General features: G+C 45.0%; 1 long non-coding RNA gene across 1 annotated transcript in view; it reads right to left on the reverse strand.

Moving 5' to 3' along the window:
- The window catches only part of LOC137863297 (uncharacterized), a 53901-nt gene extending 43814 nt beyond the window's left edge, over positions 1 to 10087 (reverse strand). The window contains exon 1 of the long non-coding RNA XR_011100847.1: positions 9931 to 10087. This is a non-coding gene — a long non-coding RNA (uncharacterized lncRNA). The remainder of the gene's footprint in view (positions 1 to 9930) is intronic.
- Between the last annotated feature and the right edge of the window lie 3328 nt (positions 10088 to 13415).

Consider the following 13415-nt stretch of genomic DNA (forward strand, 5'->3'; position numbering starts at 1 on the left):
AAAAGCACAATGCTGGACAGAGCTTGGTTGGGCATTTACCACACCCATGGGTGGTAGCTCACAAACCATCAGTAGAATACAGAAGCACATAGAGCATTGTTTTAAAAGGCTTATTTTTTGCAGCCAGGAGAAGTCAAGCTTAATAATTAACAGCAGTCATGTTCAGAACAGATACCAGGAAATTAACTCTGCTTATTTTTTCTCCTCCACATGCAGAGCATCCTAAGGTCTGTGGATACAACCAGAGGATAAAGCGGATGCTGAAGGGAAAAATGCAAGGTCTCATTTACAAAGCAGTCAGGAGAACTGTGGGAAAGGGAGGATAAAATATTACTGCAAGCTAACAACGGTAGGGAAATAGCATGAACTATAGCAATGCTGCTGATAACAAAAGCATTTACTTACAAATTACAAAAACTGAGAAGTCTGCTTTTTTTCTTAATGAGTTTTTGGGTTTCTCAGGCTTTCATTCTGGGTTTAATTCCCCTCCCACCTCCTCTTTCCAGTGTTATTTCACAGCCAGGCCAAGCCAAAGCTATTCTAGCTGATGTGTAGCTATGTTACAGAAGAAAGCCTTCCTTTGGTTTGGGGGCAGGATGAAGTGAGGTGGTGCAGGTGAACAGGACATAGCAGGAACTGAAATCTGTTTTTACCACTGGGGCTCACGAAGAGCTTCATAAGCTTTACAGCTAGACATAAACCACAGCTGTGCAACATGACAGTACAAGTTTATTTCACTCAACAACTGCAGCTCAAGTCTTATCAGCTCATGCTAATTAGCTCACCAGCACAGCTTCCTAGCTTCCAACACCTACCTGTCCCAAATATCCCACCAAAGCCCTGAAAGTGCAAAGCCTTCAGATGGACAGAGCTAGAAAAAAAAAAAACAGCATTAACACTGCACACACCTAACACCCTCAGGAAGGAGGCAAGTCTTAAAAGCAAGTCAATGAGATATATTTGCAGTCTAGAGAAGACTTTTCAATGTAGGTTATCAAACAAGGCCTTGCATTTTAACCTGAACTGCAGCTGACAGACTTGCAGGTGTCTGGTCATTTCCCCAGGAAGGACTTTGGACCATCGCAGGTAAAGTCTCTTTACCTAAGTTTTCAGCCTGCTGTAAACTATTCCTTATTACCACCAACATCCATTCCTGGCACATAGCACTTCTCAGTACTGTCTTTGGGAAAAATGTTATGCATGATGAATCTTCTTGTGACCTTTAGTGTAAACTTCCCAAAGCAAGAAGAATGCCTGAACTCCCTTGGCCAGCACGCACGCTCACAGCCGGCACAGCACCGGCTGAGACACTGCCCTTTGGGCTCACATCGTTTATCAAGATAGGAAGCTGTCAGGCTCCTGCCTGACACGCACTGGCCCAGGAAAGGAAAGCAGTGACAGTTCACCTGAAAAAAGTAATAGGACACAGCTGGGTGTTTTGGTAGGAGAAAAACCCTACATGGCAAGTATATTCCACTGAAAAATTTGAAGCAGATTGATTGAAGACTAGAGAGATCTGGGGAGTGGGGGGAAGCTGATTCTTGTGAGCAGTTTGGTGGATGGCTGCAAAAGCAAGGAACACCTAAGACTTGTGCTTAATGCATTAAGAGACCTCAACCCACCAGCACCTCCTGTTCCCACCTCATTCTCTCTCCCCCCCAAAAAAATGAATTCTATCAGGAAGGAGGAGAAATATCATTGAAGAACACACCTAGGCAAAATGCTCTCCTTGATTTTTTTTTTATAACCATACAGAAAACCAAGCACTACTCTTCTGCTTTGCCCAGTGAGTGAAGGCAGCAGTCCCCTCCCACAGCAAGTATCACCTGGAGCATCTCACACTGTTCAGGAAGGCTGCACCGTACACCTCAATTGACATTTGAAATACTCTACATTATGAAACCAGAACTACCTGGCTTAAACTTTCGAGTATAAAAGTTAAATCATTTCCTTTATGAAGGTATATTTGGGATGTAAAAAATAGGTTCAATAACAAGTCAGTGCACTCCACTGGTTAGTGCATGTAACCTTGTCTATTGCCTCAAACTTACTCCATCCTTACAAAAACTTTGGAGAACAGAAACAAACAAAAAATGACAGTGCAGAGAGCAGAGGGGAGAGCAAAGAAAGAAAAGAGGAGTTCTCATCTCAAACAGATGGAGTGGCTGGAGCACAGATTCAGAGTTATTTCTGCAAGAACAATGAAGAGATTATTAAAAGCAGCCCATCTTATACTGTCACACTGATCCACAGGAGTCTTTCCTAGAAAATCTAGCAGCTTTCTTCCCCATTCTCAACTGACAACTTTCTGAAATCAATTCCACAAGTAACCACATCCTTTCCCTTGAGATCTTTCTTTCCTTCTGTTCCAGTCTTACCCTGGACATGGCTTCAATGGGGCACTCAACCTGCCTCATACCACCTTATTACTCCCTAACAGCACAAGCAGTGGTCATCCCAGGACTTCTCCACTCTATTTCAGTGCATTGACTGACAACCTAATGGCAGAAGCACATAGCAAAGCATTTCCCAGCGCTCAGATGAAGTGTTGGAATATAAAGACCATGAACATCAATTGCGAAGTTTCTGCATAACTGAGCACAATAGATTTGACATTTCAATCACATTAACACACGACACAGATCTGCTTGACTGACAGTCTTTGATTTGACTGCTGAATCTCACCTTAACTGCTTCAAGTTCAAAGCTAGTATACATTTTGTATACACTTATTGTCTGTCCTTGCTAAAGTTGAGCCCAGTTTCTCCTGAATTGAAAGCCAGGGTTTTAATGGACTGCGGAAAAAAAAAAAATCAGACCCCCTTGATTAGGTATGATGAGACTCTGCAGATAAGACCTGCAAAATGCAGTTACCAGCAAGACAAAGTAGTTACTTAAGAGAAAGACATTCACCTTTGCTTCATAAATCCCTAAGGTGCAGACTTTTCTCAGACTCCTGATCAACTGCTCCATCAATTGTATTCTATCAAAAAGGAGGAAATTATGATCCAGACGAGGGATTTGCTTTTATGCCTGTTATCATCCTGATGGGAACCCAAGCTATGCTTACAAGTTGCTAAACTTCTCACCCCCTGTGTCATATGCTAAATCTACACTTAGTAGAACAAGACCTTGTATAAGCAGCACAATTTATTAATGAGGGATTTTGAAGTGACTTTCACTTCCCATAGTTGGAGGGCTACCTTTCCGAAAAGATTTAAAGCTTTTCAGATAAGATTTTCTGTTTACACAGAGGAGCAGAGCAAAGGACACATTCCCCTTTTTGCTCCCCCAACCACACTGATTATGATATATGGCAGGTGGTGAAAAGCAATTTCTAAGAGTAACAAATGTGCTTTTGCTCAGGTCCTCACCTGAGGAAAACTGCATTGCCTGCCTACCACAAATAGCTTTGCCAGGTTCCAGTTTAAGCAGCAAATTGCACAGTTATCGAGGCATTTCACATGGCTTGCACCCTCACTTATGTCAAAAACATGGCATCTTTATTTGGGTCTTCCAGAATGCACCAAAGAGGTAACTGGCAAGTCTCAGCAGCTTCAGGGCATCTTTGCTTGCCACATCTGAACATTGCCTTAGGTATTTTCTTAATATCACTTCATAAAAATTTCAGGAATGCTCTAAGGGTCTGAAACTTCAAGCTCCCCAAGGAATTTTATCTTTTCAATTGAATAGGAAGGTCTACCAAAGATTAGGACTCGAGGTTTGGTGTCATAGATGTCGCCCTACCACAATCCTGGCACACAACTGTGTACTAACTCCACGAGAAACAAAGGCATAAGATGTGCAAGACCAACCTTGGACTTTGCTCCTTAAAATAAAGAGCTTAAATACTATCAAGGTGCCTTCATCTGTCAAGAGCGGTCTATGGATCACAAAGGAATTGCCTCAGAGGCATAAATACCATCCATACTTCTGGCCTCTGTCCAAGCCATTGACCTCTTTACAGCATGTGTGGCAGAAGGGATAAATGTAGCCAGCCCCTGACACGTCCAGGCAAACCTCTCAGGTATCCAAACCCAGGCTGGGACCCTATAGGGACTATAGACACCTCAGCAGACATAACCTCTGGAGACAACACATCAAGAAAAACTTCAGGAGGCACCCGAGCCTCTGGTAACTCCATTTTTTTTTCTAGAGCTGCCTTACTGCAGGCCAGATCCTATCAAGCTGTGGAGCCAACCCATCACCAGCCCTCTTTGTGACAAACAGCATCATACGTAGTGTCATAAGACAGGTCTGATGGTCAACTGACTGCTGTGATGGCCTCTCTTGCTTGGAAACACAACCTAGTGGTGGTTCTCTACACTACTGAGCTGCAGCTACCCTCCTGCATCTTGTGACCATCCCTGCCTCGTGCCATCCGCAGCCTTCATAACTGAATTTTCATATCAAAATGCTTTTGTAGCAACTCCCCAGCCTAGTGCCCGTTCTGAGAGGGAAGCCACAAAAAAAGTTAACAGCTCACAGCCACCTCCCTGCCCTGTGACACACAGGGCTCATCCTAGCAAAGCTCCAATAACAAAGCTATAACAGCATTTCGTTATCATATAAGGGGCCCTCTGAGACATCAACATTAGACTTTTCATCAAGACTATCTTTAACATGCAACAAAGGAAAATGTTTCCATTCACAATGGCAAATGTTTACCACACTTGGCTGCAGAAAGTTACCCCAGCTGTTACCCATAGGCCCAGGGGAAAAAATATCAATAAGCAGCTATTAAATCTTCCACTGATGCCTCAGCAATCTCTGGTTATGTTCCCATTCTGCAGGGTAAGTACATGCACAAACAGAAGAATAAAATCCATTGCTCTCCATGGGACTATTCAGACCCTGACTTGGTGCTCTGGAGGAACAGAGGCAATATTTGTGAACCACAACTGATGAGAGAGGCAGAAGGATGAGATGAAAGAGGGGAAGAACTAGAAGTCCTCTGAAGGGAGCAGTGCTCAGCTCCTCAGCCATCAGCTCTCCAGATTTCACTCAAGGAAAATGAAGAGCGAATATATCCACAAAAAGATTTAATTTGTTTCATGCTCTTTTTCTTGGCAATTCCTTGGTAAAAGGTGATAGGGCTCATATGAATGATCCATCCACTCAAAAACTCTTTGAGACAATATGTTTTCACAAACAGCAGCTTGATCAATTTGCCTGAAGATTTGGGGATTTTCAGGTTAAATGCAATCCTTAAGATATAGCACACCCTGAGAAATTAGCTCTTCTGGAAATTATTGAATCCCTCGCTACTTTTCTAAAATCATTCTGTGCTGCAAGTGCCAGCAATGGATTATACAACATCTTGAGAACAGACATGAAAATAAATGGAAAATTCACCTTAAAATTGTTTCTGCCTGCCAGAAAACCTGCTATCTTGCACCACTCTGCTCAGGTCTTCTTTTGTTTCAGTTGTTCTTTTTGCAGTCACACACACACAAAGAGTATTTGCATATGGATAACAAAGCAATTTTTTCCCTAGCTTTTTTTTAGTCTTGTTTTATTATTGACCCTGATAAGCCTGGAAAACAAAAGTCACACATTGCTCCAGATACAGCAAGCTATGTAGGCATCATCAAAAAAATCCTATAAAGCACTACTAAGTACCTTGAGTTTTTGTCTGTCTTTTGGTTGTTTAACACATCCCCCACCTCCCCCCTTTGGCAAGGTTCCCTTTCCATAAGTTCTGTTTTTCTGCATCTTTGTCTGCTGCCAGACTCAGTCCCAACAACTTCCAGAGCCATTTTTGCCATGTCATTATGTGAACATTCTGTAAAATCTGTACAAATCTGAATCCTTCAGTTTGGGTGCAATTTCCTCTTTTCCATCTCCAGCACACGATTTCCAATGCCTCCATGAGTTCTTGAAATGCCTGAATGAGTGCATGTTAGACTCTTTTTAAAAGAAAAAAAAACTTAGTCTTGGAATAATCATTTGTCTCCCAACAAAAGAAACCGAAGAATTCCTGTACACTATGGTGGCCAAACAAGAAAGCCACCGGGATGAAAAAAATCATTAAAGCAATCTTCAGCTTTGCTGTGGGCACAGCCTTTCACAGATCTCACTGTAGACATGACTATTCCAAGAATCTTGTTTTATGTCACTAACCACTCCAAACACATGCATGGACAACACATGTTGAACAAAATGGTTCATATGGCATCCCTTACACTCAAGTGGAGTTGACTCTTCAGACACGTGCTGCAAGATGAGGAACTACTGGGCACAGGTCCATTGCTGACCTCTGATGGTCAGACACAGACTTACATGGACAGGGACAGCATCCTGGGCAAGCTGGAAGGACCCTCCAGATGAGGAGCAACTCCTGAACTGCTTGCCTAGACATCAAGCAAGGAGTTCAGAGTGAATAAGCCACCTTGGAAAGCATTCTGCTTTAACCTCACCGTCTCATCTTTGCAGAAACCAGTTTGAGCACAATCTTGGATCATACATGTAGGATGAGGAAGAACCACAAGCCAGTGGGGTAGGATCATCCTTGAAAATGAAGCTGAGGGTCCCACATGATGTTCAGACTTCACTCAACCACAGCAAATACATTCACAACCCACTGGTGTCCATTTATAGGGTATGGGGAGACCTCAGCCTCCAGACCTCCACTCTGCTACATCAAGTTCAACAACAGCAGCACTGAAGGTACCGAAACCTCCTGCCTCAGCAGCCACAGTCAGCTCAGCAGCTCCAGATATGAACACAAACCAGGGCCAGCATGACTGGTAATTAGACCTGGTCATAATCAGTGTTTATTCACTGCAGAACAACACACCAGAAACAGGAAATATGTGGTGGAGGGAGGCACTGGAGAAAGGGCGAGATGTTTCAGACCAACTGCCTCTGCCCCACCCTACTTCTTTCCCCTCCCCAAAAGTCATGGGAGCTAAAATAACATTTCTTTCAGCAAATGTCAGATGGAGGAACTTTCATGACTCATCAGCTGTTGTTTTAGCCTGCGAGGGACTATAAATTACACTAATTAGAACATGGTATTTTTCTTGCAGTTATACAAAACACTGTCTCTTCCTGTGACATCTAAGAGCAGAGCCATCAAGCAGGAGCGTGCTCGGTACATGTTTTAACTAGAATCCACAATTCACTTGCATGAAAAATCCTCCTAGCAGCAAATTGGTGAGAGCTGGCAGAGTGCATCAAGAAAGCTGTGCTGAATTATGAGAGGAGGGAGAGTAAATTAGCGGCCAATCAAACCTGCCCAACAAGAAATGGAGCCATTCCTTACTGTCAAGGACTGCAGCACCAGTATCACTTTCACTCTGAGCAGAAAAAAAAAAGTAATTTACAGGGTCTTCAGTCACACACACCACCAGCCCGTGCAGGTAATAAGTTTAGCAGTTGGGATTGCGTGCGTTTTGGGAGCAGCTTATTTGCATTTAGCCACATACACACATGCACAATCTTGGACAAGCCAAACAGAAAAGCCTGGATATAAGCTGTCACTTCAGCTCTCAAGCCTGAATTATCCCAGCAAAGTAAAAGCAAGGATTTATTCAGACCCCAACATCCCAAATCTGGCAATTACAACAGCCTCCTGCAGAGCCACTGCCCTGGCTCACCTTCCAGCAAGATTCCTTCAGAGCCAGATACAAAAAGGGATTTTTCTGCTGCATGTGCAGTATGGAGCCCCAGCCCATACACCCCCACCTTGGGGTCTGTATGTGAACAATGCACTCACAGGCATGTAACAGATGAGCCCAGGGCCATGGGGCAGGCTGGAGGTGGATAGCAAGTAAGGAGGGACCTCCAGCCTTGGCCAACAAGTTGTCAGCTAGATCTAGTCACACATTTTTCCATGGAAAATTGCTTTCTTCCCAGAGAGAGAGTGACTTTTCTCAAAGCAGGACTGTTGTGTTTCTTGTTTTAACGAGTTTATCAAGTTCAGCACTAGCTACTTCGATTTTCATAAAAATCTCATGTGCCGCTGCCTAGGCTGGCAAAGACTAGGATATCCCCATTATGTATTGCCACCAGGCTTTTCAACAATGTGAGATAAAAACAGAAGATAAAGCTTTAAAAAAAATAGTATAATTGAAGTAGCAAAGCCACTACACAACCCATAGCATATCTCTGCCTCCAGAAACTCCCAAGGCAAGCAACAGGAGTAGAAAGAGTCTGTTTGCTTGTGCTCTGCACGGAGATCGCAGCCCAGGAGCTGGAGGGGAGCAGCAAGGCCCAAATCCCCAGAGATTATCTCTGTGCTAAGAAATGCAAGCCTTTGGCACCAGCAAAACCCAATGGAGTGTTTCCCCAGCTGTTGGGAACAGGGGCCTGCAGGGGTCCCTCGCACTGCTCAGTGCAAGGCACCGCCACAGCCAAGAGCAGCTGGAGCCCAAGTGCTTGAGGGCAGCTGCTCCAACAGCCCCCCTCCATCCCGAGCTGGGGGGCACAGCAAGATGGGCCCAGCTGCCTGCAGATGCCTCCCCTGGGGCCGGCCCCATGCCCTGGCACCCACAGGAACGCTCACCTGCCTGCCACCTCGGGGGAAAGAAGCAGCCCCCTTCCCCTCGCCCTTCCTGCTGGAGTTAGCAGCTTGAGTGCAGCAGTATCTGGCGGACATCTGGCCACTTGGATTTCCAGACAGTGACTCATGCACACATCCTGGGACAGCAGAACCTGTGGTATATGACCAAAGGTCCCACTCTCCCTTGATTTTGCAAGCTTTAATTTGCACCTGAGCCTCTTTCAGGCCAAACAAGCAAGGGGCTGGTTTGGGTATTACATTCACCCCCCCAGAAACAGCCCTTCTGGCAGGGCAGCAATGCACCAAGGGGATCACAGAAAGGGCCACAGGGGGTTTGAACACATAGCTCCACAGGCCAGGGCGCCACCGAGGGAGCCACAACATACATTAGAAAATGAATTCCTTAAGCAGAATACAAGCAGCAGGGGAATGAGTCAGAAAGTTTGTTTCTGCTGTTTGCTATAAACCACCCAGGTGCAACACAGACAAATCTCCTGAGCAAACGAGGTCACCAGCACCTCAGCTGGGGTTAGCAGAGAGCAGATCCTCACCCCCCACATCCTTCTATCACAGTGCATTTATCCACTAACTATCAGAGCCTGAAGTGCCCTGATCTAGAGTAACGCATCTCAGCTAGGGGATTGTGAAAGGCTGAATAGGACACTGTTAGGTGCTGGAAATATCATTTCTGTAAGTACAGATGTTGCTACTCCACTGCTAGCCAAGATCTACATCATCTTTTTGAAGCATGTGCAAGAGTAAATGGGTCCAGCATTCTCTCACTGGGGTTTTTTAACTCTCAGTTTTACAATAAACAGAGGTAAAAAAAAAAATAAAAAATAAAAAACCACAATTTTCAGACCCCGTTAAGGTATTACCACCCCAAGAAGGCAGAGATACACTGTGCTGTAAGGTGTCTGCATGCTATACACACCACAGCAGGACAGAGAGAGGCACAGCCAGGTAAAACTACCCAAAACCCAGGGTACATTTGTCCTCCCAAAGGGCTCCTTCAAAGAGGACAGAGCCCATAGACTCCCTTGCCACCCCCCAGTCCCATCCTGCTCTTGCAAAAGACCCTCAGTCTCCTCTGCATGAGGCTCACTCAGTGAAACAGACAGCATATGGCATCCCACAATCAGCCATATGATCTCATCTTGTCTGACTGCTATTTTTACAGCTTGTTATTAATAAGCATAAACCAGGAATGCGAGGTGCTGTCACGTTGGGTATTCACACGCTTGCAGCCCAGATGTTGCTTTATCAGGATTACACATTGCGGAGGGGCCACACGGAGCCATGTGCAGGTTATACAGCTTGTTCCCAGCTACAAGGAGCACATTGGTGATACAGAAACAGAGCAACAGACCCATCCTCAAATTAAAGAAAATGACCTTTTAACAAAACTAGAGCGTTAGGCCTACCTTGGTGAAGTGGGGGAGGACAAACCAGGATTTCCAGCACAAACAACAGCCAGAAGGAGACACAAAATCCTAGCAGTGGGGCTGGAGAGGTATATATACCCTGGGTGGGGGTGTCAGCAGAACAGCTGAGCTCCATAACCTTCATGATGTCCCTCACTCCTGCTGGCTATCACCTCCTTACTGCACTGGCAGAGGGGAGATAAACTGGGGGCACCTGGTAGGGGGCCACAGCTGTGAAGCACTTAGCCCTGCTCTCACCTTTGCCAGACCCATCCAAAATTGTCACTGACTTTAGGTCCTCACTGCCAGTAAACCCCAGAGTTGGGCTTGGATGGTAATTAGTGCAAGCTTCCAGCCTTATAGCATGGATAAGGGGAAGTCTACTCCTGAGACCACAAGTAGGTCTGACCTGCTGTTTCCTGAGTTGCACAGACACAGTATAATGAGTGCAGAAACATTCAGATGCCCAACAGGGGCTGCGTCCATGCCACTAGCCAGGGTGATGTCTAGAAGCATACACACAGTTTATTAAAAGAATCAAGGTCCCATCACTACATGAGTTTGAAGTCCATGTGTCGTCCATCAATTTCTTTTAGCCCGGATGGACATACAAATCGCTGGGGTCACTGCAGCCCTATCTTGGCTGGTTTTCCCCCACCAAAAAAAAAAAAAAAAAAAAAGACATCTTGCAGAAAATGTCCCAAGAGAGGCTGCAACAAGCCCACTTTGACCAAAGACACACTGGTCAACTCTCTGACCTCATGACCTGCTGTCATTAAAAAGTCAGCCCTACCCCATCATGTGCTCAAGTGTTTTACCTGGAGATATGGAGAACAAAATATCTTTGAAGTCAGCAATATTCAGAGGAAGAACAAAAAGGGGAAAGTGTCCTCCAGCACACACAAGGCAGCACGCCAATGAAGGAGAAGCATCTGGCAGCCTGGCAGGCGTGGAGGGCACAGGTATATGACTGAGACATTGAGGTGGTTTCCACTCAAACCCTTGCAGTCACTCAAGCAGCAGATTAACCCCTGGGTGCAGAAATATCTGCTCACATGCTATGTACAGCCGTCCAGAGACACAGAGCTGGAGACAGGCTCATGAGGAAGGAAGTGAAACGCTTCTCACAGATGATGACCAGAAATAAACATCCAAGGCAGGGGCCTCTGAGCCTGCTGCAAAAGGATGGGGAAAGAAAAAATGAAAAATGGGTCAGCGAAGGCAAGGTGTTGTGCCTCCTCTCTCTGGTCAATCAGATACCTCTGCATCCTCTCCTGCAAATCCCTAGGCCTGAGAGCTGAATCCATGTGAAGCTCTCGTTTCATCCCCATCTGAGCTGGGGTGAGGTCTGGGGCTGATTTCACGGGGCAACCATGCATGGTATCTCCTGCTGCTGGGATAAGGTAACAGGGGAAGACAGAGACATGGCAAAACCACATCATGTTCCTGGCATGATATAAAGTGCCTGGGGAAACCGAGGAAGGAGCACGATGCAAGGACTTCTTGTCGAGAAGCTCCTGGATGAGTTCCAGCCATGGAGACCAGCTAGGGCAGCCGGTGGGTGTGGAGAGCCAGAATGAAGAGGAACAGGAAAGACAAAATCTGGATCCATAGGATGACTTTCTTCCAGTCACAAGGCCTTGAAGGGAAGAGGGAAACCTCAGAGGTCCCACAGTGCTTCCCTCCTTCCCTCTCCAGCACCTGCCTGTCCCTGCTCCTGCCGGGGAGCCGACCCCAGGAGGCCATCTCCTCCTCTCGCCCAGCTGGAAAACACACTGGGGAGGGATCCTGGTTTTGAGAACAGAATGGGGCTGCTTAATGCACTATTGTTCAGTGCATAATTGCTTCCTTTCTTCCCCTCACTTCTGATAAAAACAGGGGCAATTCCTTCTAGCTGGAGGCAGCCTCCTCCAGGTTCTTACTTAAGTCCTTAAAGAGAGACTTTGCAAGGAAATAATTGCTGCTTTTATACTTCAGAGTCTTAACAAATATCTTTAGACCTCATTTCAACACTTAGTGGGTTTTATTTAGGTGTTGAAGGGATTGCCTTTTTTTTTTTTTTATTTTAGCTCCTGCCGTCTTTTTTTTTTTTTTTTTTTCCCTTTCTGTTTCTTTTTCCTCTTTCAATCCCGGAAAGAACATATGCATTTATAAAGTCAATTCAGAACTATTTTTAGGTTCAACGTTGTGCAAATTTAAAATTACTTCCAACAGTAATGTTTAATTCTGAAAAATAAGGTGCTTTGGATCAAATTAAATAAGGCTTTTAAGTAAGAAATATTAGTTTATCCCCAATATATTCCTGCTTAATGCCGGCTAAAATTTATATCCTGGCTCTGAAGGACTAAATTGTCCATCAAATTCTTTAGTAAACCTATAAATATCTCAGAAGGTGAGGAGGTCTCATCAGCTCAATACAGCCAGCGAATGATGGGGAAACTTCAGAGAAAAATGGCTTTAATAAAGCAAATATGGTTTCAGTGAATGGTGAAAGGTCTCACAATAGCAGCACTTACCCGATGCTCTTTCTCATGCATGGAAAAAAAATGCACATCTGTATTCAGTGCAAAAGGGAAGATGAAGGAAGGTGCAGCCCTTACTGACCCAGGAGGAGAAGACACCAGCTGTGTCCTGTGAGACAGGGCTGGAGCCCATCCACCAGGGTCTGGGGTGGACTAAAAGAAGAAAAAAAATAATCCAGACATACAGTATCACTTTGCTGCACAAGGACACATGCTTTTACCTTGTATCAAAGTGCATAAATTGGATTTTTCCTTAACCTGAGGAAAGAGACTGGAAATGGTAGTACCATCATCACAAGGATGCTGAAAAGAGTGACTGGACTGGCAGTCTCCAGCACGGCTTGGTTTTAGGGCTCTTCTGGACACACGAGGATAGGCATAGCAACACCCAACATTACAAGATTAGGTTTTTGGAAGACCCCCATATAACAAAAAATTGAGAAATGCTGAACACACATATTCCATACCATGTAAGTAACCCAAAATCACAGAGCACCACATGCACTGAAGACTGAGAGGGAGAAAGACCTGTATGAGATCTGACTCTTGACAACCATAAACTATCTAGCAGACTGGCAACGTGTCTTTTTTTGGTCTTTTTTTCCCCCAGAGAAGTCCCAAAGCCTATGGGCTACGTGTTGTCATCAGCAAGAGCTGGGGAAGATCACCTGAAGTTTAGGGTTGGCTAGAGCCCATGTGAAAAGCAGGAAAATAGTCTGACATAGAAAAGGGAGATGTGAAAAATCAAGATGAAATCACACAAAGTTGGAGAAAACAGACTAAGTCTTTTTCCAGGGCTCCCTCTCCAGCCAATACACAAGTTCAGAGTCAAGCAAATATTTCCCAGCACCTCTGTCTGTCACTTCGGTTTTGCATCCTTATCAGCTGTGGATTGACCCCGTTACATTCCTCCTGCTCTCCAAAGGGCCAGGAATAAATCACACAGGCATGGTTTGAATGCCT

The sequence above is a fragment of the Anas acuta genome, chromosome 12 (genome assembly GCF_963932015.1).
Source record: "Anas acuta chromosome 12, bAnaAcu1.1, whole genome shotgun sequence".
In the NCBI taxonomy this organism is placed as follows: Eukaryota; Metazoa; Chordata; class Aves; order Anseriformes; family Anatidae; genus Anas; species Anas acuta.